The sequence below is a fragment of the Stenella coeruleoalba genome, assembly GCF_951394435.1.
Source record: "Stenella coeruleoalba genome assembly, chromosome: X".
NCBI classification, from domain to species: Eukaryota; Metazoa; Chordata; class Mammalia; order Artiodactyla; family Delphinidae; genus Stenella; species Stenella coeruleoalba.
In genome coordinates this window covers 88,163,844-88,189,388 of record NC_137152.1, presented here as the reverse complement: position 1 = coordinate 88,189,388, position 25,545 = coordinate 88,163,844, and the positions used below count along the sequence as shown (strand labels likewise).

General features: G+C 39.8%; 1 protein-coding gene across 6 annotated transcripts in view; it reads left to right on the top strand.

Moving 5' to 3' along the window:
- The window catches only part of COL4A6 (collagen type IV alpha 6 chain), a 284,095-nt gene that overhangs the window by 44,535 nt on the left and 214,015 nt on the right, over positions 1–25,545 (top strand). The window contains exon 1 of one of the 6 annotated variants that reach the window (XM_079911247.1): positions 8,765–9,239. The exons of the other annotated variants lie outside the window; for them this stretch is intronic. The gene's annotated coding sequence lies outside the window, so the exon portion shown is untranslated. Of the gene's footprint in view, positions 1–8,764; positions 9,240–25,545 lie in introns of those variants that run through there. 6 annotated transcript variants of the gene reach the window in all.

Here is a 25,545-nt window from a genome sequence, read left to right as displayed (position 1 = left end):
GTTTTTAGTTTCTTCTTTTACAATTTGGATGACTTTTATTTCTTTTTCTTGCCTAATTGCTCTAGCTAGAATTTTCAGTACAATGTTGAATAAAAGTGGTGAGAACAGACAACTTCGTTTTTATTCCTGTTCTTAGGGTGAAAATTTTCAATCTTTCACCATTAAGTATGATGTTAGCTGTGGATTTTTTGAAGATGTCCTTTATCAGGTTTAGGAAATTACCTTTTATTACTAGTTTGTTGAATTTTTTATCATAAAAGGGTGATGAATTTTGTCAAGTGTTTTTCCTATGTCTATAGAGATGGTCATGTGATATAGTGTAGTACATTAATTTATTTTGTTGAATTTGCTCTTTCTTTTCCAATTCTTTTAAATGTAAACTTAGATTATTCATATGAGACATTTCTTCCTTCTTAATATTGGCATTTGTAGCTATCAATTTCTCTTTAAGCAATGATTGAGCTGCATCTCCTAAGTTCTGGTATGTTTTGTCTTCATTTTTATTTATCTCATAGTATTTTCTGATTTCCCTTTGATTTCATCTTTGACCCTTTGATTATTTAGCAATGTGTGATTTAATTTCCACATACTTGTGATTTCCCCAAATATTTCCTGTCTATTGATGTCTAATTTCATTCCACTGTGGTTGAAGAAATAGTTTGTATTATTTCTACCATTTTTAACTTATTCAAATTTCTTTTATGTTCTGTCCTGGAAAATGTTTCATGTGCAATGTATATTTTACTGTTGTTTGGTGGAGTGTTCTAAAGATGTCTGTTAGATCTATTTATTTTATAGCATTGCCGAACATTTATTGCTCTTCTGCCTACTTATATTCATTATTGAAAGTGAGTAATTGAAGTCTCCAACTATATTGCTGAATTATCTATTTCCATCAGGTTTGCTTCATGTATTTTGGTGCTCTGTTGTTAAGTGCATATACATTTATAATTGTTATATCTTCTTGCTGGGTTGACCTTTTTATCGTTATGAAATGTCCCTCTTTGTTTCTAGTAACACTTTTTGTTTTAAAGTACATTTTGTCTGATTTTGTCTTCATTTCAAATGTGACTATTTATGCTAAAATTATGAGTCTATGGTTGAACCAGATGGGTCTTGTTTTTTGTCCATTTTGACAGTCTTTACCTTTAAATTGCAGCATTTAGCCCATTTACTTTAAATGTAGTAATTGTTATGGCTGGGCTTAAGTCTAATTACTTGCTATTTGTTTTCTATTTGCCCCCTTCTGTTCTTTGTTCTTCCTTTCCTGCCTTATTTTGAATTAACGTTTTTAAATTTTGTTTTCTTTCGTATTCCATTTTATCTCCTAACAATATTGGCTCTTTAGTTATGTCTCTTGGTTATTGTTTTTCTTTTAAGGGGGAGGTTGTTTGTAGTGGCTGCACTAAGGTTTATGGTTAACCACAATATACATGGTCATGAGTATGTAGGTGGAGAATAATCTGGAATGTTTGGAAACGAAGATGTTCTTTGAACCTGGATCTCAGAGATCAACATAGGGGTTAACATAACCAATTAATCTGACTAGAGTGATCATAATATTTCCATTTATCAATTATTTACTATATGCCAGACACTGTGGTAACTGCTTTATACACATTAAACTAACTCATTTAATCCTCACAACCACCTAATGGAATAGATATGAGAAAACTGAGACTCAGTAACTTTCCGAAGGTCACATAGCAAGTACAGAACAGATCCAGGATTAAAACCCTGGCAGAAATAGAGACACAGATGTAGAGAACAAACGTATGGACACCAAGGGGGGAAAGTGGGGGTAGGGGGTGATGGTGGTGTTGGGATTGACATACATACTAATATGTATAAAATAAATAATAAGAACCTGCTGTAAAAATAAATACATAAAATCCAAAAAAATTCAAAAAAAAAAAAAAAAAAAAAACCAAACCCTGGCAGACATAATGGAGATGAAAGGAAAATTATATATTCTAATTACTGGAGTACATTTGAAGATTTCTGAGCAGAGGTGAGATGTGAGCAGACTTGTATTTTAGCAAAATAACTCTGGCTGCTGTATTGGAAATGGATTGGAGGGTACCAAAACTAGGGCTGAGAAACCAGTGAAGACACTATTGTTACAGCCTAGGTGAGAAATGATGAGGTCCTAAAATTAGTAATTCTGGAGGTGGAAGGGGAAATTCAAATTCAAGAGAAAAAGAGAAATGTATACATTAGAATCAATATGAACTGATATTGCATTAGTCATAAGGAGAGAGAGAAAAAGGAGGAAAATCAAAAATGAAAAGTCCCTACCCTACTGCATGCCTATTACTGAGTAAAGCTGAGGAAGAAACAGTAAGTAATCATGTCAATTATTAATAACAATATCATCGATTGTGTATGATGACGTATATGTTAGACTGTATACTACGCTGTTGTCATTAATAACATTATTGTTGTTGCTGTTGTTAATAATACCCCTGTAACCAATAACTTTTTTTTTTTAACATCTTTACTGGAGTATAATTGCATTACAATGTTGTGTTAGTTTCTGCTTTATAACAAAGTGAATCAGTTATACATATACATATAACTCCATCTCTCTTCCCTCTTGCATCTCCCTCCCTCCAACCCTCCCTATCCCACCCCTCTAGGTGGTCACAGAGCACCGAGCTGATCTCCATGTGCTATGTGGCTGCTTCCCACTAGCCATCTATTTTACGTTTGGTAGTGTATATATGTCCATGCCACTCTCTCACTTTGTCACAGCTTACCCTTACCACTCCCTGTATCCTCAAGTCCATTCTCTACTAGGTCTGTGTCTTTATTCCCATCCTGACACTAGGTTCTTCATGACCTTTTTTTTTTTAATTCCATATATATGTGTTAGCATACGGTATTTGTTTTTCTCTTTCTGACTTACTTCACTCTGTATGACAGACTCTAGGTCCATCCACCTCACTACAAATAACTCAATTTCGTTTCTTTTTATGGCTGAGTAATACTCCATTGTATATATGTGCCACATCTTCTTTATCCATTCATCTGTCGATGGACACTTAGGTTGCTTCCATGTCCTGGCTCTTGTAAATAGAGCTGCAATGAACAATTTGGTACATGACTAGTTTTGAATTATGGTTTTCTCAGGGTATATGCCCAGTAGTGGGATTGCTGGGTTGTATGGTAGTTCTATTTTTACTTTTTTAAGGAACCTCCATACTGTTCTCTATAGTGGCTGTATCAATTTACATTCCCACCAAGAGTACAAGAGGGTTCCCTTTTCTCCACACCCTCTCCAGCATTTATTCTTTGTAGATGTTTTGATGATGGCCATTCTGACTGTTGTGAGATGATATCTCATTGTAGTTTTGATCTGCATTTCTCTAATGATTAATGATGTTGAGCATTCTTTCATGTATTTGTTGGCAATCTGTACATCTTCTTTGGAGAAACGTCTATTTACGTCTTCTGTCCATTTTTGGATTGGGTTGTTTGTTTTTTTGATATTGAGCTGCATGAGCTGCTTGTAAATTTTGGAGATTAATCCTTTGTCAGTTGCTTCATTTGCAAATATTTTCTCCCATTCTCAGGTTTGTCTTTTCATCTTCTTTATGGTTTCCTTTGCTGTGCAAAAGCTTTTAAGTTTCATTAGGTCCCATTTGTTTATTTTTGTTTTTATTTCCATTACTCTAGGAGGTGGGTCAAAACGGATCTTGCTGTGATTTATCTCATGGAGTGTTCTGCCTATGTTTTCCTCTAAGAGTTCTATAGTGTCTGGCCTTACATGTAGGTCTTTAATCCATTTTGAGTTTATTTTTGTGTATGGTGTTAGGGAGTGTTCTAATTTCATTCTTTTACATGTAGCTGTCCAGTTTCCCCAGCACCACTTATTGAAGAGCCTGTCTTTTCTCCACTGTATATTCATGCCTCCTTTATCAAAGATAAGGTGACCATATGTGCGTGGGTTTATCTCTGGGCTTTCTATCCTGTTCCATTGATCTATCTTTCTGTTTTTGTGCCAGTACCATACTGTCTTGATTACTGTAGCTCTGTAGTATACTCTGAAGACAGGGAGCCTGATTCCTCCAGCTCCATCTTTCTTTCTCAAGATTGCTTTTGCTATTCGGGGTCTTTTTTGTTTCCATATATATTGTGAAAATTTTTGTTCTAGTTCTGTGAAAAATGCCAGTGGTAGTCTGATAGGGATTGCACTGAATCTGTAGGTTGCTTTGCGTAGTATACTCATTTTCACAATGTTGATTCTTCCAAACCAAGAACATGGTATATCTCTCCATCTATTTGTATCATCTTTAATTTCTTTCATCAGTGTCTTATAATTTTCTGCATACAGGCCTTTTGTCTCCTTAAGTAGGATTATTCCAAGATATTTTATTCTTTTTGTTGCAATGGTAAATGGGAGTGTTTTCTTAATTTCACTTTCAGATTTTTCATCATTAGTGTATAGGAATGCCAGAGATTTCTGTGCATTCATTTTGTATCCTGCTACTTTACCAAATTCATTGATTAGCTCTAGTAGTTTTCTGGTGGCATCTTTAGGATTCTCTATGTATAGTATCATGTCATCTGCAAACAGTGACAGTTTTACTTCTTTTCCGATTTGGATTCCATTTATTTCCTTTTCTTCTCTGATTGCTATGGCTAAAACTTCCAAAACTATGTTGAATAAGAGTGGTGAGAGTGGGCAACCTTGTCTTGTTCCTGATCTTAGAGGAAATGGTTTCAGTTTTTCACCATTGAGAATTATGTTGGCTGTGGGTTTGTCATATATAGCCTTTATTATGTTGAGGTAAGTTCCCTCTATACCTACATTCTAGAGGGTTTTTATTATAAATAGGTGTTGAATTTTGTCGAAAGCTTTCTCTGCATCTATTGAGATGATCATGTGGTTTTTCTCCTTCAATTTGTTCATATGGTGTATCCCATTGATTGTTTTGTGTATATTGAAGAATTCTTGCATTCCTGGAATAAACCCCACTTGATCATGGTGGATGATCCTTTTAATGTACTGTTGGATTCTTTTTGCTAGTATTTTGTTGAGGATTTTTGCACCTATGTTCATCAGTGATATTGGCCTGTCATATTCTTTCTTTGTGACATCTTTGCCTGTTTTTGGTATCAGGATGATGGTGCCCTTGTAGAATGAGTTTGGGAGTGTTCCTCCCTCTGCTATATTTTGGAAGAGTTTGAGAAGCATAGGTGTTAGCTCTTCTCGAAGTGTTTGATAGAGTTCACCAGTGAAGCCATCAGGTCCTGGGCTTTTGTTTGTTGGAAGAATTTTGTCACAGTATCCATTTCAGTGTCTGTGTTTGGTCTGTTCATATTTTCTATTTCTTCCCGGTTCAGTCTTGGCAGGTTGTGCATTTCTAAGAATTTGTCCATTTCTTCCAGGTTGTCCATTTTATTGGCATATAGTTGCTTGTAGTAATCTCTCATGATCCTTTCTATTTCTGTAGTGTCAGTTGTTACTCCTCCTTTGGTATTTCTAATTCTATTCATTTGAGTCTTCTCTCTTTTACTTGATGGGTCTGGCTAATGGTTTATCAATTTTGTTTATCTTCTCAAAGAACCAGCTTTTAGTTTTATTGATCTTTGCTATCATTTCCTTCATTTCTTTTTCATTTATTTCTGATCTGATCTTTATGATTTCTTTCCTTCTGCTAACTTTGGGGGTTTTTGTTCTTCTTTCTCTAATTGCTTTAGGTGTAAGGTAAGGTTGTTTCTTTGAGATGTTTCTTGTTTCTTAAGGTAGGATTGTAGTGGTATAAACTTCCCTCTTAGAACTGCTTTTGCTGCAACCCATAGGTTTTGGGTCGTCGTGTTTTCATTGTCATTTGTGTCTAGGTATTTTTTGATTTCCTCTTTGATTTCTTCAGTGACCTCTTGGTTATTAAGTGTGTACTGTTTAGCCTCCATGTGTTTGTATTTTTTACAGATGTTTTCCTGTAATTGACATCTAGTCTCATAGTGTTTTGGCCAGAAAAGATACTTGATATGATTTCAATTTTCTTAAATTTACCAAGGGTTGATTTGTGACCCAAGAGGTGATTTATCCTGGAGAATGTTCCATGAGTGCTTGAGAAGAAATTGTATTCTGTTGGTTTTGGATGGAATGTCCTATAAATATCAATTAAGTCCATCTTGTTTAATGTATCATTTAAAGATTGTGTTTCCTTATTTATTTTCATTTTGGATGATCTGTCCATTGGTGAAAGTGGGGTCTTAAAGTCCCCTAGTTTGATTGGATTACTGTCGATTTCCCCTTTCATGGCTGTTAGTATTTGCCTTATGTATTGAGGTGCTATGTTGGGTGCATAAATATTTACAACTGTTATATCTTCTTCTTGGATTGATCCCTTGATCATTATGTAGTGACCTTCTTTGTCTCTTGTAATAGTCTTTGTTTTAAACTCTATTTTGTCTGATATGAGAACTGCTACTCCAGCTTTCTTTTGATTTCCATTTGCATGGAATATCTTTTTCCATCCCCTCACTTTCTGTCTGTATGTGTCCCTAGGTCTGAAATGGGTCTCTTGTAAACAGTATATATACAGGTCATGTTTTTGTATCCATTCAGCCAGTCTATGTCTTTTGGTTGGAGCTTTTAATCCATTTACATTTAAGGTAATTATCGATACGTATGTTCCGATTAACATTTTCTTAATTGTTTTGGGTTTGTTATTGTAGGTCTTTTCCTTCTCTTGTGTTTCTTGCCTAGAGAAGTTCCTTTAGCATTTGTTGTAAAGCTGGTTTGGTGGTGCTGAATTCTCTTAGGTTTTGCTTGTTTTTAAAGGTTTTAATTTCTCCATCAAATCTGAATGAGATCCTTGCTCGTTAGAGTAATCTTGGTTATAGGTTTTTCCCCTTCATCACTTTAAATATGTCCTGCCACTCCCTTCTGGCTTGCAGAGTTTCTGCTGAAAGATTAGCTGTTAACCTTATGGGGATTCCATTGTGTGTTATTTCTTGTTTTTCCCTTGCTGCTTTTAATATTTTTTCTTTGTATTTACTATTTGATAGTTTGGTTAGTATGTGTTTTGGCATGTTTCTCCTTGGATTTATCCTGTATGGGACTCTCTGTGCTTCCTGGACTTGATTAACTATTTCCTTTCCCATATTAGGGAAGTTTTCAACTATAATCTCTTCAAATATTTTCTCAGTCCCTTTATTTTTCTCTTCTTCTTCTGGGACCCCTATAATTTGGATGTTGGTGTGTTTAATGTTGTCCCAGAGGTCTCTGAGACTGTTCTCAATTCTTTTCATTTTTTTTTTCTTTATTCTGCTCTGCAGTAGTTATTTCCACTATTTCATCTTCCAGGGCATTTATCTGTTCCTCTGTCTCAGTTATTCTGCTATTGATCCCTTCTTGAGAAATCTTAATTTCATTTATTGTGTTGTTCATCTCTGTTTGTTTGCTCTTTAGCTCTTCTAGGTCCTTGTTAAACCTTTCTTGTATTTTCTCCATTTTATTTCCAAGATTTTGGATCGTCTTTACTATCATTATTCTGAATTCTTTTTCAGGTAGACTGCCTATTTCCTCTTCATTTGTTAGGTCTGGTGGGTTTTTACCTTGCTCCTTCATCTCCTGTGTGTTTCTCTGTCTTCTCATTTTGCTTAACTTACTTTGTTTGGGGTCTCCTTTTCGCAGGCTGCACCTTCATACTTCCCATTGTTTTTGGTGTCTGCCCCCAGTGGCTAAGGTTGGTTCAATGAGTTTTGTAGGCTTCCTGGTAGAGGGGACTAGTGCCTGTGTTCTGGTGGATGAGCCTGGATCTTGTGTTTCTGGTGGGCAGGTCCACGTCTGGTGGTGTGTTTTGGGGTGTCTGTGGCCTTATTATGATTTTAGGCAGCCTTGCTGCTAATGGGTGGGGTTGTGTTCCTGTCTTGCTAGTTGTTTGGCATGGGGTATCCAGCACCGGAGCTTGCTGGTCATTGAGTGGAGCTGGGTCTTGGCGCTGAGATGGAGATCTCGGGGAGATTTTCGCCATTTGGTATTATGTGGAGCTGCGAGGTCTCTTGTCGACCAATGTCCTGAACTTGGCTCTCCCACCTCGGAGGCACAGCCCTTACACCTGGCTGGAGTACCAAGAGGCTGTCATCCACATGGCTTAGAATAAAAGGGAGAAAAGAAAGAAAAAAGAATATAAAATAAAATAAAATAATTTTATTCAAATCAAAAATAATTATTAAAAAATATTTTTAAGTAATAAAAAAAAGAAAGAAAGAAAGAAGAGAGCAACCAAACCAAAAAAACAAATCCACCAATGATAACAAGTGCTAAAAACTATACTAAAAAAAAAATGGACAGACAGAACCGTAGGACAAATGGTAAAAGCAAAGCTATACGGACAAAATCGCACACAGAAGCATACACATACTCACTCACAAAAAGAAAAAAAGGGGAAAAAAATGTATATCGTTGCTCCCAAAGTCCACCTCCTCAATTTGGGATGATTCCTTGTTTATTCAGGTATTCCACAGGTGCAGGCTCCATCAAGTTGATTGTGGAGCTTTAATCCGCTGCTCCTGAGGCTGCTCGGAGAGGTTTCCCTTTCTCTTCTTTGTTCGCACAGCTCCTGGGGCTCAGCTTTGGATTTGGCCCCGCCTCTGCATGTAGGTCGCCGGAGGGCGTCTGTTCTTCGCTCAGACAGGACGGGGTTAAAGGAGCCGCTGATTCGAGGGCTCTGGCTCACTCAGGCCGGGGGTAGGGAGGGGCACAGAGGGCGGGGCGAGCCTGCGGCGGCAGAGGCCGGCGTGACGTTGCAGCAGCGTGAGGCGCGCCGTGCGTTCTCCCGGAGGAGTTGTCCCTGGATGCCGGGACCCTGGCGGTGGCGGACCGCACAGGCTCCCCGGAAGGGGTGGTGTGGATAGTGACCTGTGCTCGCAGAGAGGCTTCTTGGTGGCGGCAGCAGCAGCCTTGGCGTCTCATGCCCGTCTCTGGGGTCCGCGCTGTTAGCCGCGGCTCGTGCCTGTCTCTGGAGCTTCTTTAAGCGGCGCTCTTAATCCCCTCTCCTTCGCGCACCAGGAAACAAAGAGGCAAGAAAAAGTCTCTTGTCTCTTCGGCAGCTCTGGACTTTTCCCCGGTCTCCCTCCCAGCTAGCCGTGGTGCACCAACCCCCTTTAGGCTGCGTTCACGCTGCCAACCCCAGCCCTCTCCCTGGGATCCGACCAAAGCCCGAGCCTCAACTCCCAGCGCCGCCCGCCCCGGCGTGTGAGCCGACAAGCCTCTCCAGCTGGTGAGTACTGTTCGGCCCTGATCCTCTGTGCGGAAATCTCTCCGCTTTGCCCTCTGCACCCCTGTTGCTGCACTCTCCTCCGCGGCTCCGAAGCTTCCCCGCTCCGCTACCCGCAGTCTCCACCCGCGAAGGGGCTTCCTAGTGTGTGGACACTTTTCCTCCTTCACAGCTCCCTCCCACTGGTGCAGGTCCCTTCCCTATCCTTTTGTCTCTGTTTATTCTTTTTTCTTTCGCCCTACCCAGGTACGTGGGGAGTTTCTTGCCTTTTGGGAGGTCTGAGGTCTTCTGCCAGCGTTCAGTAGGTGTTCTGTAGGAGCTGTTCCATATGTAGATGTATTTCTGATGTATTTGTGGGGAGGAAGGTGATCTCCATGGCTTACTCTTCTGCCATCTTGAAGCTCCTCACCAATAACTTTTTAAATGAATATGATAAGGGTTAACATTTACTAAATGCTACCTAAGTGCTCAGAACTGTTGTAATTATTTTCTTTACATACATTACCTCATTTAACCCCCATAACAGCCTATGAGTTAGGTACTATTATTCGCATTTTGCAGTTATGGAAGCTAGGGTACAAGGTTAAGGTGCAAAGTCACACAAAGTAGCCAGTAATGCAGCCAAATATAGTCTGAAGGTGTTGCTATCTTTTGTTTGGTCTGTGCAGCGTTTTTTAAATTAATTTGTTTTCAACATGCAAAAAGAAAGACAATTTACGTTTCTTAAAAGATACAGATTTTTCTGCTTCTTTTAAAATATATGCCAAAATCTAGCTACACTTGGCATGTTTTCCCACATGGCAATATTCAGCTGGACTTAATGAGTCTCTGCTTTAGACAGAGCATAGGCTCTCATAGACTTCAATGCCTACCCAGCCTTCTTAACTCATTTATGTTATCTGACCGTCCTTGTAGGGATATGAGTCACAATCCTTAAGACATGGGACATACCTACAGTTCTCAGGGAATTTTAGAGAAAGACAAACATAGATAAAATAGTAATAAATAATACAACTTATAATTTAATAATACACTTACAATTGAAGGCAGTTTAAAGTTATAGTTATGAACTGGTCATTTTTACAACAGATGGCTTACATTGAAGAGTGGGTGAAAATAGAATCATAGGCAGAGTTGATCTACTTTATGAAAAATAATACTCCAATAATAGTAGTGCTCATATGTGCTAGGCATTGTAATAAATGCTTTACATGAGTATATCTCTTTGAATCCTGTCAAGAACCCTTTGAAGTAGATGAATATTATTCTCTCTTTACAGATGAGGAAACTGGTGCCCCTACCAGTTTGGTGATTTGTTTAAGGACACACAGCTACTCAGTGACTCAAGAACGCTGAGCTCCTGATTTCTGGTTCAGTGTCCTTTACAGAGCAGTTTCAGAAAGAGCTGAAGATCTGGGCAGTTTCCCCATTCTCTAAGGACAGTTTGTAAACTGAGGAGCTAACAGTGTTGCAGAGAATTTGCAAGTAGGATTTGCCTCAGGTGTTCCAGAGTTGCCTCTCAATTTCTTTCAGGGAGCTGTTGAATAAAAGATGAGACAGATCAGTAGTGGTAAAAAGAGATCCCAAAAGTTAATCAGTACTACAGATTGTTCTGGATTGAAATTGATGTTATTGCCTGTGGAAAAACTCCTAAGTCCAAAGTGTATCCAATCCCCTGTCTATTATAAAGCTCAGTAAATAACCTGTGGGTCAATGGAGACCTCACTCTTCATTCTGGCCAGTGCATGATCTATGTCTCCAGCCCTGAAGAAATCCAGTTTCTAAAAAGTGATTCAGTTAAACTTTTTTTTTCTTAAATGGCAAGCCATCTATTTATGAACTAGTTTACTGAGATAATCCCCTTAAGCTGTAGAGAGCAATTTATATAGGAAAAAATATCAACAACATTCTTGATTCACAGAAGTAAAAACTAGCCTCCTTAAATTTAATCTATGTTAATTAAATATATGAAGGCCTCTGTTAGCTTGTGTTCTTAACATAGTAGATTGACAGCCTTACCTCGTTAACTGAGTGTTGAGCACAAACTCCCCTGCTGGAAAATCTCAATAATGCATAAACCCAGGAGATTCCATGCTGAATTCTTAGTGTGTTGGGTTAGTTAGTGGGTGGATTCTTGGGGTCATTATCAAATACTGGTGGCAGAGAGATGTGTAAGACAGACCACCAGGTTCAGTCTTCTAAAAAGCTCTGAAGACCTCTGCTCATTGGAAATAATGAAGTGAGAGGATACCAAGGGAGTCACAGGGCAGAGCAAATAGAAGACTCTTCATTGCCAAATCCTTGGGGGATATTCTTTCTGTACCACCCAGCCTTGAGAGCTTTTTAAAAATATTAACTTACTTTAAATGTGATATGGAGACAAATCTAGTATTTTTTTTACCTGTATGTGCTATAATACTACTACTGTGTCTCCATCGGCTATGAAGTGCACTACAAGTAATATATTAATAGTAACATATAAAATGTGTGGATTTCTTAATATAAATAAAGCAGACTCAAGGTTATTCCTTGTATCAGTCAGGATCTCAGCAAAAAGCATATGGCACACTCAAAAGACTAATAAAAGAGAATTTAATAAAGTGACCATTCACAAAAGTGTAGGCATCCTCCCTGGGCACAAAACAGAGTAGAAAAAGGTAGACAGTCAATCTGGAAGAGCAAGAAGAATATCGAGCACATCCCTTAACAATATGTTAGCCCAACTGCAGTAATAAATAAACCCCAAATTTCAAGGGCTTAACATGATAAAGGTCCAATGAGGGTCCATAGAGGAAATAGGAGCCTCTGTTCCATGCAGTCATTCAGGGACTCACGTTCCTTCCATCAAGTTTGTGTGATGGCCTAAGGCAGAGGTCAGCAAACTTTTCTGTAAAGGGCCAAGTAGTAAATACTTTTAGGCTTGTGGGCCATACAGTCTCTGTCACAACTACAACAACTGTTGTAGCGCAAGAGCAGCTATGGATAATACTTAAATGAACGAGTGTGGCTGTATTCCAATATATATATTTACAAAAAAATAGGTGGCAGCTGGATTTGACCCCCGGACCATAGTTTGCCAACCCTGGCCTAAGGCATCATCACAGTCTTTCTTAGAATTCTCTGCATCTGAGGGCAAATAAGAGGAGAGAAAGTATGTGGAGGATTGCATGTGTTGCTTGTTACTTCCAACTTTGCTGTAAACCGTTGTTTCCCAAAGGATGTTCCACATATGTAACACATGCACTGGAGACTTTCTTAGAGGAAAACTGGGTCTGAGGCCATATGAATTGGGAAATATGTTTAGTAGATTCTCCCTCTGCGTTGAGATTTATAATGGATATTAATATATCAAAGGCTCTGAAAAGTCCTTCAGTATATACATTTTTTTAAAAAAACTTTGGTGAATGCTGCTTTATAATAAAGTCACTGATACTAACCTGCATTCTGAGTGGGAGATGAAGGAAGCAGGGTTACAGGTAATGCTGGGGGTATTATTTGCAATCCCAGATGTGCTCGTGGGAATTCCTCATGCATGAAAACTTTAAAAAATTAATTGTAAAGCCATACATGAACATAGTTGAAAATAAAATTCCTTCCCTACCGCCTATACCAATTACTTGCTTACTTCAATTTCTGTATATTATGTTTGTATGCCTATTACTGTGCTCTGCCTCATGCCTCTGGCGTGCTGTCCCTCATGCCGCCTTCACGTTCAGCTTTAATTTTGATTCCAAAGACATTTGTTTCATCCCTCACTGTAGTATTGCCAATGCCTACAATACCATTTGACACATAGTGGATACTCACTCAATAAATGCTGCATAAATGAAATCTTGTGCTGCCTGGTAGACTAGATTTCTTCTTAGTATCCACAGCTATCGATTCTATCTATCTCTCTATCTCTATCTGTATCTCTCTCTCTCTCTCTCCATCCAATAGTCTATTCCAGTTCCAAGCACCCTCCAGTTAGGACAGGTCATTTAGGGTATCAAACACAACCTCCCTATTATTTAGAGCACTGATTCAGAAACCCAGATGATAATAAAAATCACCCAGGAGGGGTTTAGAAGAATATAGATTTCCAGGTTTCCAGAATCAGAATTTCTAAGGATAGGATCGGGGAATCTGGAACTTTGAAAAACTCAATTGTTTTTTCAAATGCATAAATACATAAATATTTAATTCAAATACATAAACATTTAATTAAAGATTGTTGGGTACCAACAGGGAACAAAAGAGACTAAGTTCTTTATTTCATGGAGTTTGTATTCTAGTAGGGGAATCAGCAAATAAAATAGTTAACAAATATGTAATATGTCAGGTAGCATTAAGTCCTATGGGGGGAAAAGTATAAAGCAGAGTCGTGGGGCACAGAATGTCAAGAATGCACATAACGTTTTAAGTAGGGTGGTCAGTGAAGGGTGCTGTTTTTTCTTTGATTTCCACCACCTCCCCATTCCCACCAATTCATTCTCTGCCCATTTTCGCTTTGCTCTATACCTGTGATAGCCAGTCTCCAAGATGACCCCAAGTGATTCTCAGCTCCTGCCATTGACACCCTTGTGTGGTCATCTCCCACATTGACTCAGAACCCATCTGTATGACCAAGAAAATATGGCAAAGGTGACCGTGTGTGATTTTCAAGGCTAGGTCTAAAAGACATTGCAGCTTCCACTCTGACCTCTTTTCCCACTCTGTGGGAAGCTAGGTGCCATGTCAGGAGGACACTGAAGCAGCCCTGTGGAAAGGCCCACATGAGGAAGAACTGAGATCTCCTGTCAACAACCAGCATCATCTGGTCAATCCTATAAGTAAGCCACCTTGAAAGGGAAGCTTCCAGCCCTAAGTAAGCCTACAAATGACTGCAGCCCCAGCTGACACCTCGATGGCAATCTAATGTGAGACACAGGGCCTGAACCACCAAGATAAGCTGCCCCCACATTCCTGACTCACAGAAACTGTAAGACAAAATAAACATTTACTACTTGAAAAGAATCTCATCACTCTGATGCTTCGTTAGGTTTAGAAACCCAGGGTTTGAGCGTTCTTCTCAACCTTTTTTCTTCGTAAGCTTTGACATGAGATGAAAATTCACATACACGACACATAGAAAATTTTTAACAGTGGCTAGTTCTGAAGAAGGAGACTGGAGTGTATCCGTGGGAGAAGTAGGAGTCTGTATATATATATATATATGTACATCCCAGAGCATGTCTCCAACCCTACAACTAAGCTAAGGGAACTAAAAAACTCAGGCAACATGAACAATCCAGGAAGGGGTGGAAGAATCCAGTTTCTATTATTAACAAGCATATGCGGTAGTGACCAGGTTTCTTTTAGACCCTCATAGCACCCTAGGCATAACTCTAGCTCTGAAAAAATGCTATGATATTTTAAGATTACATGTCTGGACCTGACTAAGCTGAGCTATTTCCAAGGCCTAACTAGAGTACCTGGCACAAAATAGATGCTCATTAAAGCTTGCTGAAGTGAACTGAATAGCAGAGCCATCAAATTATGAGGACTAGGATACAGAATTAGGGCCAGACTGGCAATGACAGTGGTGTTGTGATGACTATAGACTAGAAAGTTGAGTTAGGGTTCTTTAAATGCTCCTCTTTTCTCAGCTATTATTTATCTTAATCCTAGGGGTTGGAGCCTGGCTGAAGCTGCAGGTGGTAAGCAAATGGCCCCCAAAGGGAAAGCACAAAAGCTGGAAACCAGGTAGAGGCCTGACTGGTATATTAAGATACCTGAAGAAAAGATAGTGTTGGAATAGGTAAGGGTACCTACTCTATACCAGAATACAAATAAGAATGTTAAAAGCAAGAATTTTCTAAGAATCTCAGATACCATGTTAAGTTTCTAAACTCCCACTGATTCTGATGATAAAAATTCTCTTCCCCAGGCAGCTCAGAAAAACAAATCTTTGAGGATAATATTATTTTCTTACATCTTCCATTCAAAGTAGTCCAGATTCTTGCGATCAGCAATTTGTAGCCCTTGAAATGTTAAGAAGCATACCAGGCATCACAGATTAGTGGTGTTCCCCAAAGAGGTAGATTGTTACACCTGCCCACCCAGACCAGCGTTTTCACTACAAACCAAATTGGGGGGGCGGGGAACCTCCCTAATTCCTGAGACAAGTACCATCAACATGATTGAAAAATCTACCGTCCAAATCATTCATGTCTTAATACCTAGAGATGCTCTTCCCCTTCAGCCTAGCTGAGTGAAGAAGGCACCTCCCTGGAGATGGCAATTAGATTAAAAAGTCTGGAGCCTTCCCCTTGATTACTTAAAATGATACTAAGTCCTTGAGCTAACTTAGATAGGTGGTAATGGTATCCAGGGGACAGACAACTCAGAAAAGACAACTTCATTACACTTTCTGCACAGTTTACTTACTTAACGCTTTGAAAATACTTCTGTAAAGTTTATTAAAGAGGCTGCAAGCTTTTTAACAGTGGATCAGAGAGCTCTCTCCTGATTTCAAATAGCTGAATGAAATTCTGCCAAGGCCTGATAATAACAATCCTTCTGTGTCGTGGATGGCCAACCCTTACTTCCACCCTTTGAGCAAGCGTGAAGTTCTAATCAGTATAATGAATGAAGTAGTTATTAACATTTCGAAAAAACACCTGAAATTGCTGCTCTTTCGTGAATTATAGTGGTAGATTCTAGCTCTTTTTCTTTGGTCAGACTGCTCGTCCAGGCGCTTTGTGATGAACAAGGCAGGAGGTTATTTACCAAATAGATAAATGAGGGGGCAGTTTACTAAAGAATTCACTCACCACCAGGAGCCTTCTCTCTGTGTTGAAAATAGGGTTTGATTTATACCCTTTTGACAATTACCTTCGAAGACTAAACTGTCAAGCACACCTGTATTTTAGGGACCATCCTATTAGTGATTTATGAACAGTAAACAAATGTGTGGAATATCCATTCCAGGTATACATACCTCAGATAACTTTAGCTCCCTCCCCACCACCCCACAAGTCGCTTAGCCTGGTTGTCTCAGTTTCCCGGTTGTTCAAGTGGGATAATGATACTTTCCTACCTCAAAAAGGTGTTTTGAGAATTCAGCAGTTAGTGAGCTGCTTCGAAGATGAACTGCCTTGTTTTCAGGATCTTTTTGCTTCCAGTCTGGCTCGGTTGCTACAGCAGTTAAACATGTAATGTAAATATGCCATGTTTGGTTTTCACAAAACCGTACTCTCTTGGAAACAAAATTTGCTTAAAATATTTTCCCACTTCTCTGCCTTTGGTCTGTGTGGGACTTGGGGTTAATTAGCATCCACAAGCTCCTATCTAAGCCTTTTCGAAGGACTAATTAACTAGTGTATACTTTGTCAAATTCTAACGAGAACTGATAAGGAGTCTTTTTACCAGGTTTTATTTTCTCTCAGGGGAGGATATATTATTTTAGCAAACATTTGTTTTTTTCCAAGGAGTCAATATTTGTTGATTTAACCCATGTTTACTAAGCACCTTTAAGGCCTATGCGGGATACGGAAGAAGACAAAAGAAAAATTTTAAAAGGAGCTGATGGATCTGAGAAGGTTAAGCTAGTTATAAAAAATGGTAAACCACAAACGTTATGCATATGTCTGAAGGAACTCTCCAGTAAATGAGCAGTGAAGTGGGCATAAGGTAACAGCCTGGACTAATGTAGAGGCCTTGCTTTGGATAGTAATGAACAAGATGATGTGTGTAGGATGGACTTCGGAGGGGTATATAAAGGGCTTAATCAGGAAAGGAGAGCTTAATCAAGGAAGAGGGTGGGGAAACAGGGAGAAGGAGGCTATAGGGAAAAGAGTGCTGGGCTGGGATTCAGAAGAGCTGGGTTTAGTCCTGATGCAAACTTCGTTCTGCAGCTTCTTGCCCTTGGGTTGGTCACTTCCCCTCTCAAAACTTTAGGTCACCCCTCCACATTGCAGGGGTTGGGACCACATAAGGGACTTCCAACCAGGGCATTCTAGAATTTGAGAGCTTTCTCAGAGAAGTGAGTTTTAAATTTTAAATCCAGTCAGGTTCTCAAGTTCTCAATAGGTCTCAAGGCTGAAGAGTGAAAGATTACAGGGGTGAGGAATGAACCTTCTGAAGGCCCCTCCATTAAAGCTCAGGACCAGAATAAGGAAACACCAGTCATGGAGAAAAATATACATGAGAGAAAATTCTGTATCAACTCCATTAAATTGGGGCTTCCCTAGTGGCACAGTGGTTAAGAATTATCTGTCTTCAAGAGTCCCCTCTTAGGGACTTCCCTGATGGTGCAGTGGTTAAGAAGCCACCTGCCAATGCAGGGGACACAGGTTCGAGCCCTGGTCCGGGAAGATCCCACATGCCGCGGAGCAACTAAGCCCATGCGCCACAACTGCTGAGTCTGCGCTCTAGAACCCATGAGCCACAACGACTGAGCCCACGTGCCACAACTACTGAAGCCCCCGTGCCTAGACCCTGTGGTCCACAACAAGAGAAGACACTGCAATAAGAAGCCCGCACACCGCAACGAAGAGTAGCCCCCGCTTGCCGCAGCTAGAGAAAGCCCGCACGCAGCAATGAAGACCCAATACAGCCAAAAATAAATAAATAAAAAATAAATAAATTTTTAAAAATTATGCAAATCCGTTAAATCTGGGGAGAGGTGGTATCATGTAGTAGAAAGAACATAAGCTTTGGATTTGACTAGACCTGGCCAAGGTTTGAATCCCAGTTTATCCACTTGGTTATGATTTCAGGCAAGTTCCATAACCTCTCTGAGCCAAAACTTTCTAACTCTTAAATTGGAATAATAATACTATATACTTAATAGGCTTGTTTTGAAAACTAAATGAGTTAATCTGAGCAAAGCATGTTTTACCCACCTGGCTTGCCATAAACACTCAATAAATGGTAGCCATTTATAGCTCCCAATTACTGGAGCCCTGGTTTGGCTTGACTGTTTTGCTAGACAAGTTAGATTACACAAAGGGGCCTCTTTAGCCCCTCCTTAGAGACTGAGCTTTTATCATCTTTAAATTGAGGGCCTCCGTGTCAGCTTACACAACAGCCCCTTCCCCCAACGCTTAGACTTCCTCCACTCCCCTCCCAGGAAACAGGTTTTGAGGCATCTCTGCTATTCTCAATTTGTCAGTATCTGGATTTGCCTGGTCCCAGTCAATCTAGATGTAGAGAGTTGGACCATATCCTTGTCCTTCAGATGCCTGTGCGTAGATCTGATTTAATTCCTGTCAGTATCAAGAGTTTTCACTGGATACTGAGGAAGCCACTTCCCGTACCAGGCAGTCCCGACCACCCTTCCTCTCATTCACAGGGGCTTACTGGGGGCCTCTGCTGGGGTAAAGACTTTGGCTCTGTTACTCAGATGTTAGGCAAAGATCTGTTTGGCGATTAGTTTGATTAGATAGGAGTTGCACACAAAAGGGGGCTTGTGCATTTATTGTAGTTACTGAGATTAAGGGAGCCAGGTACTGCTGTGGGAAGCTGCCTCATTGAAAAGAGAGGCCATTCTTTGATGTTGAGAGGCCCAGCCTTGCTCAATGAGAGAAAATGACTTAGTTTCCTTGATTTTGCAAAGCACTTGAAAAGCGCTTTAACCAACCAACCCCTTAGCTTGTCTTGTACAATGCTTGTTTGAGGGTGGGGATTTAAGTCTGCGCAGAGGAAGCAAAGCAGAGATTTCATTTTTTACTTGTTTCCCATGATCTCAGCGGCAGCTCAACTGACTCTCCGGCCACCCCTACCCCGGCTTTTGTTGTTTCTCTTTTTTCCATCTTTTCCACTTAGTCACACGCTCTTCTTCCCCACCTCCCATGCCGGTCTTTTTTCCAAATAGCGCCTCTGTCATGGTCTACATTGATCTAACCCATACCTCTCCATGGCACTCACCCATTTTAGTTATTTATTTTTGACACATGCAACCCCTCACCATACATACGCCTTGCATTCAAGCTCTTCTCTATATGCTTAGTTATTTGTGTGACTGGAAGAAAAGAAATTATATAATCCTAAAGAGTATAGGTTTGCCTTTGGGAGCTGTACTGTGCTTAATATCAGAATAGGAGTGTTTCTGGGACTTCCCTGGTGGTCCAGTGGTTAAGACCCACGCTTCCAATGTGGGGGGTGCAGGTTTGATCCCCCGGATGGGGAACTAAGATCCCACATGTTGTGCGGCATGGCCCCCCCAAATTTTTTTTAATTAAAAAAAGAAAGAGGACTGTTTCTGATCTTGCAACAGCCGGCAAAATAAATTCGGAAGATGTACTATGAGGAAGGCCTAAAAGTGTGAAAGCCTGAGAAGTGGTTCACTTTCCCTTCTCTCTGCTTTGTGTGTCCACTACTCTGTAGTGAAGGTGGACAGTGTCAGCCCTCAAACTGATTCTAAAGACAAGCTTAAGCTAAGTGGAGTGGCTCCCTCCCTCCCCCATCCTGTTCTTCTTCTCCCTGTCTTTCATCTCATCATGTATGGAACATACTTGGCACTGGGCCTGGCAAAATAAATGATAGTTTAACCAATCCCTGGTATTTCTTTTCCCCTTTCCCTGCTTTACTTTTCATCATAACACTAGTCACCATCTGCCATACTATATATTTTAGTTAGTTTCTTGGTTGTGTCCTTTCTACACCCCCCATACCCCCTCCCTCCACATACACAATGTAGGCTCCACAGAGGCAGGAGCTTGGGGGTTCAGTGCTGCACCACTAGCCTGGCACTTGGTAGTTGCTCAGTGCATATTTGTTGAATAAAATAAGTAGCTTTTGTCTGCTCTTCTCTGGGTCGTTGGATTATGTGGACACTCTGCCGAAGATCCCAATGAGCTCACTTCTCCCAAGTGAGGAACTGCACTCGCCATCTCACTCTTGGTATGAACCGTACCTATGGGAAGCTGAGAAATCACCCACCTCAACACCAAGGAGACAACAACCACAATGATAGCTCAAAGCTCTTAAGTCAGCTAAAAGTGCCTTGCTCTCAAGTGCAGGTTTTTGTTATCTAGATGTCCAGAGCAATGGATAAAATGAGACAGCATTTACCTAGAGAAGATAGATCTTTTCCCAGAAGATGCATGATTGGGGGCAGTTTGGGAGGCTGGCTGAAACAATGGTGCAGAAATCTAAGAAGGCAATCAACTAAACAAGGTTAGGAGAGAAGGCAGAGAGGGCTGAATTCTTGTTTCAGATCTGAGTGATTTCAGCTGCTCTTGTCGAGGGAGGGAGTGTTTTTCTTGCATAAAATCTCCAGCCCTGCATCTGGCCTTATTGTCTGTCTTGCTGTGCTTTGGCTCAGAGATGCTGCTCCAAATGGAAAACTTGCCCTTTGAATGGCTTTACTTGAAAACTTCTAATTTGCTAGAGCCAATTAGTTGTTGAAATTTCACAGGAAGTCAGAGCATCTCAAGGTTGAAAGTTTGAGAGGCATTTAGTGCAATGATTCTCAGACTGTGCTTCATGAATGTAACTTAGGTACAGTCTCTTTCTTTGGCAATTAAAACACTGGCTGTTGCCAAGGGTTGGCAAGAATGTGGGAAGATGGTAGATCTCAGACCTTGCTAGTGGGAGTGGAAATTGATGTAGCCTTTTATTGGGTAATTTGGCAACATATGTCAAAAATTTAAATTCACGTACTCTTTGACCCATCATTTCCACTTATTGGAGATATCCCACAAATATACCATATTTCATTAATTCTAAGATGCACACTTATATTATAGATGTGCATTTTATCCATATCTTAATATTTGTGCAATTGGGATGCACCTTTGATTCAATGAAATACGGTACTTCCCCACATTCACAAGAAGTTACCATATAGATTTTTATTGCAGTGTCACTTGTAACAGTAAGATCAAGAAAAGCATAAATGTCCATAGATAGAATACTGGTTAACTAACTCACATTCATCCCAAATAATATCCTATGCGGTTACTTTAAAAATTAGGTTGATCTATATGTGATGATTCAAAAAAATTTTCTGAGGTATATAATTAAGGGGAAAAGTTAAGGTACATAATATCATGTTTAGAAAAACCTTTGTGGAAAAAGAAACCTGTTTTAATAAGATGCTATATATGTATTCTGACATATATGTACAAATATATTTTTGGTAGGCTGTGTAAACAACTTATCAAAGATTTCTTTTGGGGTGAGGGTTGGCTAGTGGAAGGGTTTTACTTTTCATTTTGTACCTTTACTATACAGTTTGAATTTTCCTAATATGTTCCTGTATTGCTGTGTTTTCTTAAAAACCAAAAAAGGTTTCTGAGAGATGAATTATGGTTCTTTTTTCCCTTTTTTATACTTCTCTGTATTAAAAACACACAATAGATGTTATTTAAAAAAGGAAATCAGTAAGACAGCCCCTGTCTCAGTAGAGTTCTTAGTGTGATGAACCAGAGAACAAATGCTTTACTAGGTCCAATAATAGAGATTTGAACAAAGTGCTGGATGGGGAAAGCATGGAGGGGAAACTGATTTGGTGTCTCCAGAGGTGTCAGGAAAGTGTCACAGAAGAGGTGACATTTGAGCTGAGGCTTGGTAGAGCAGAGGACATGTGGTGGGAAGCATTCCAAGAAGAATAGACAGCACCTATAAAGGCGCAGTGCTGGTTCTAGGAGTGTTGGGAGGTTCCGTGTGGTCGGAGACTGTGTCTGTGGGCGAGCGAGTGTGGTGAGTAATGAGAACAGATGAGTGCATACTGTGTGCTGGACACTGGGCTAGGTGCTTTGTGTTTTTCACCTCCAATCCTTAGAAGGGTATTCAGGAATGTATGGCCTTGAGAACATCGATGGTGGTAAAGAGAGCCCAGGGTTTCAACATGAACCAAATTGACTTCCAATGCAAGCAATTTAGTCTATCTGATCCTTCCTTAAAGAGTTGTGATGAGGTTTTAGGGAAGCTGTATATAATGTGCTTGACATATAACCAGAACCTATACAAGTTAGCTGCTATTAATATTCTCATTCTTATCGTTCCTTCCTTCCCAAACCTAATGTAGTGCTGCATATGCAGTAGGAACTCAGTGAATCCCTGCTACTGAATGATTTATGAGAGAGTCAGGTAGGTGTACGGTAGGACATGATATGACAGAGCCCTCACCTCCTCGTCTCCTCCAGCCCTTAATACTATACAGGTCAGAATATTTTGCCTGAGAGAACCTAGTACATACCCTCTCTGGATATGTGAGGAGACAGAACTCCTACATCTAATAAAATAGGAGTTGTATAATTTCCCTGTGAAGCTGATCTCTCCCAAGGATTTTAGACTACACGGATGATAGAATAAAAAGTAAAAATGGAAAACCACCAATGCAAATCAAATTTAAGGCAAAGTCTGTTAGCTTCAATAAACAAGGCAGTGTAGGACCAACACCAGGACTGAAGCAGGCAGACCCTAAAACATGGCTGCTATGTCATGAGAATTGAAGCTAGAAGTTGAAAGTCCCCACTTTGTCGTTTATTAGTGGTGTGACCTCGAACAAGCCACTTCCCTATGGAGAAATGGTCCCTCTCTGCTCTCACCTATAAAATATGGGTTGGATTAGAGTTAGTTAGGGTCAGCAAACTGCAGCCAAATGTAGTCCACCACCAGTAAAGTTTTGTTGGAACACAGCTATGCCTATTCATGTGGTATTATCTGTGGTCGGTTTTGCAGTTACAATGGCACAGTTGAGTAGCTGTGACAGAGACTGTATGGCATACAAAGCTGAACACGTTTACTATTTGACCCTTTACGAAAAATGTCAGCTGACTGCTTATTGACGTGTAAGGTCTCTTCCACCTCTGACATTCTTGTGATGCTGCTAAAGGCTTAATGCACGAGACTGTTTGCAATCATTAGGTTCATCTTAAAAACCTTTCATAAAACTTGGAAATTTTCCAGAGGCCCCATCTATAAATTTGTGACTAATGCAGCAACTCTTTGTGAAGCATTTGCTGTTTACTACGGACTCTACTGGTTCTGAGGTGCAATGGGGAGCAAAACCAGACATGATCCTGGCACTCGTGGAGCTTACAGTCTACTAGAAGAGACAGTTTTTAACAGAACCTCAGCACATCTTTCACTTTGGAAAGCAAAGCCAACTAATTATTTCATAGCTGGTTGATGACTGACCAGGTTTACCTATGGGTTTCTGAACATCTTCATTCATTCATTTATTAGTTTGTTCATTCACTCATTCATTCAGCACATATTTATAGGGTTCTTACTATGTGTCAGGTGCTGGGCTGGGCTAGATACTGAAATACGCTAATGAAAAACATGGACAAATTTCCTGTCCTAGTTGACCTTACATTCTATTGGGGATGATATATGTTAATCAAAAAATCAAATAAATATATAATTTTCAACTGTAGTAAATGCTCTAAAGGAAAGGAACGTGGTCCTAAGACAGCATATAACAAAGGAATATGCTGTGGACTGGAGAGGTCAGAGAATGATTTCTGAGGAAGCGTTTCGGCTAAAATTTGAAGGATGAGTAGGATTGATAATCTAGATACTACTAGTGAGATCTGTTTCTTTTCTTGGTTGATGGAAATGGAGTTTGGGGCATCTAAATCAGTATTTTTCAAACTGCAGGTTGAATGAAACCCATTCTTTTTTTTTTTTTTTATCAATTGTATGGATCCTGACCAGCATTTGTTTCCTAATACAATAGAGTGGAATGGACAAGACAGGAGTAGAAATGAATGAAACTTTCGTATTGCATTACTGGAAATAATTGTTTTGTGAAGCTATGTAAAATGCATTTCTTACTGTGAGTCAGTCTAGAAAGTGGGAGCCACTGATCCAAAGGATTTGCCTTGACTCTATAAAGTTACAGTTTATCAGATAACAGCTCTGTTCTTTAGGTGCCTGCCTTTAAAGGCAGAGGGATGTGTTCTTCAGGTCTGTTTCCTTTCACGTTCCTTTCAGACAAAGCATGACAATGAGAGAGCATAAGCCATCATTTACTGAGTTCCTACTTTGGTGCCGGACAGTGCTTTGTGTAAATTATACCATTTAATCCTCACAGCTGTCCTGCAGGATTGACACAATTCATTATCCCCTTTTCAGTTAATGATGCTTGAGGCTCAGAGAGGTTAAGAGACTAGCCCATGGTCACACAGCCAGTAAATTTTTCTTGCCTAAGTAGTTAGTAACAAGATGAACACAAATAAACTCAATTTGGTACTGTCTGAACATTCAACCGATAAGTTAGAAATTAGTCAAATTTGAAATGCTGGTTGAGAACCTCCTAAGGTATCACCTGTTTGATGATACAAGTTCTGTAGACCTTTCAATTGAGTCCATCTCTCTGTCTCTTCTCCTTTCTAGATAAAGTGTTTCTTAATTCCTGAGCTGCTTAGATGGAATTTGGACCCACTTAATTCCAACATGGCAAAACTCATTCTTTGCAACTGAAAAGAAAGCATCAGAAAGTATGACACTGATGCCACACCATCAGTCCCCTAGCCCTGCAAATCTCCAAAAAAAAGTCAGTAAAGAAGGGATATTTGTGAATAATAGACTCCTGTAAGGTCACAATAGGCAATAACAGAGTGATCAATTCTCCAGGCTGGGAGATACAAACAAAAGATGCATGGCAAATGAAACTACAAAAGAAGGCCTCTGGGAGGAGACTCTGATGCTATCATTAAAAGACTCCAACTGGTTCCATTTAATTTTCTCAAGCAAAATAGATTAGCAGGTGCCTCCTCATATTCTTACTCCAATAATTTCATTCTTTAACATACAGTGAGAATGGAGGGGGCAGGGAGAAATCCTTCAATGACTAAATAGAAGGAAATTAATAGCCTTTTAGGTCAGAGAATTATAATTCTAAAGGCAGATTTTCCTTAGCCAGATAATGAGCTGCAGTTAAAGAGAAGATTGGAATAATGTGAAGATAATTTCACAAGTGCCCCTTTTCAGGACCCTCTGTTTTAAAGTGGCAATCTGCAGTGTGATGTGATGAAAAATTACTTTGGAGTGGGTGTCATAAAAACTTGGTCTGGCTATTGTCTCTAATCCAAGTTTGGATAAACTTCGGAAAGTAAGTTCACTTCTCTGAGCCTCAGTTTCCTCATCCTGTAAAACAGCAATGAAAACAAAACACCTGACGTAACTCCCGGTGTCGTTGTGAGGATCAGGTGACAATAATGAGTAAGAAATGTGTCTTATAAACTGAACACTTCTATAACAGTATAAGGTGTGAAGATGATACATCAGGTTCTTAAGAATTTACAATGGAAAGTCCAGAATCCTCAGAAGAGGCTTTGATGCAGCTAATAATGTGGCCCGACCTCTTCTCTCTACCCTTCCCATTCAT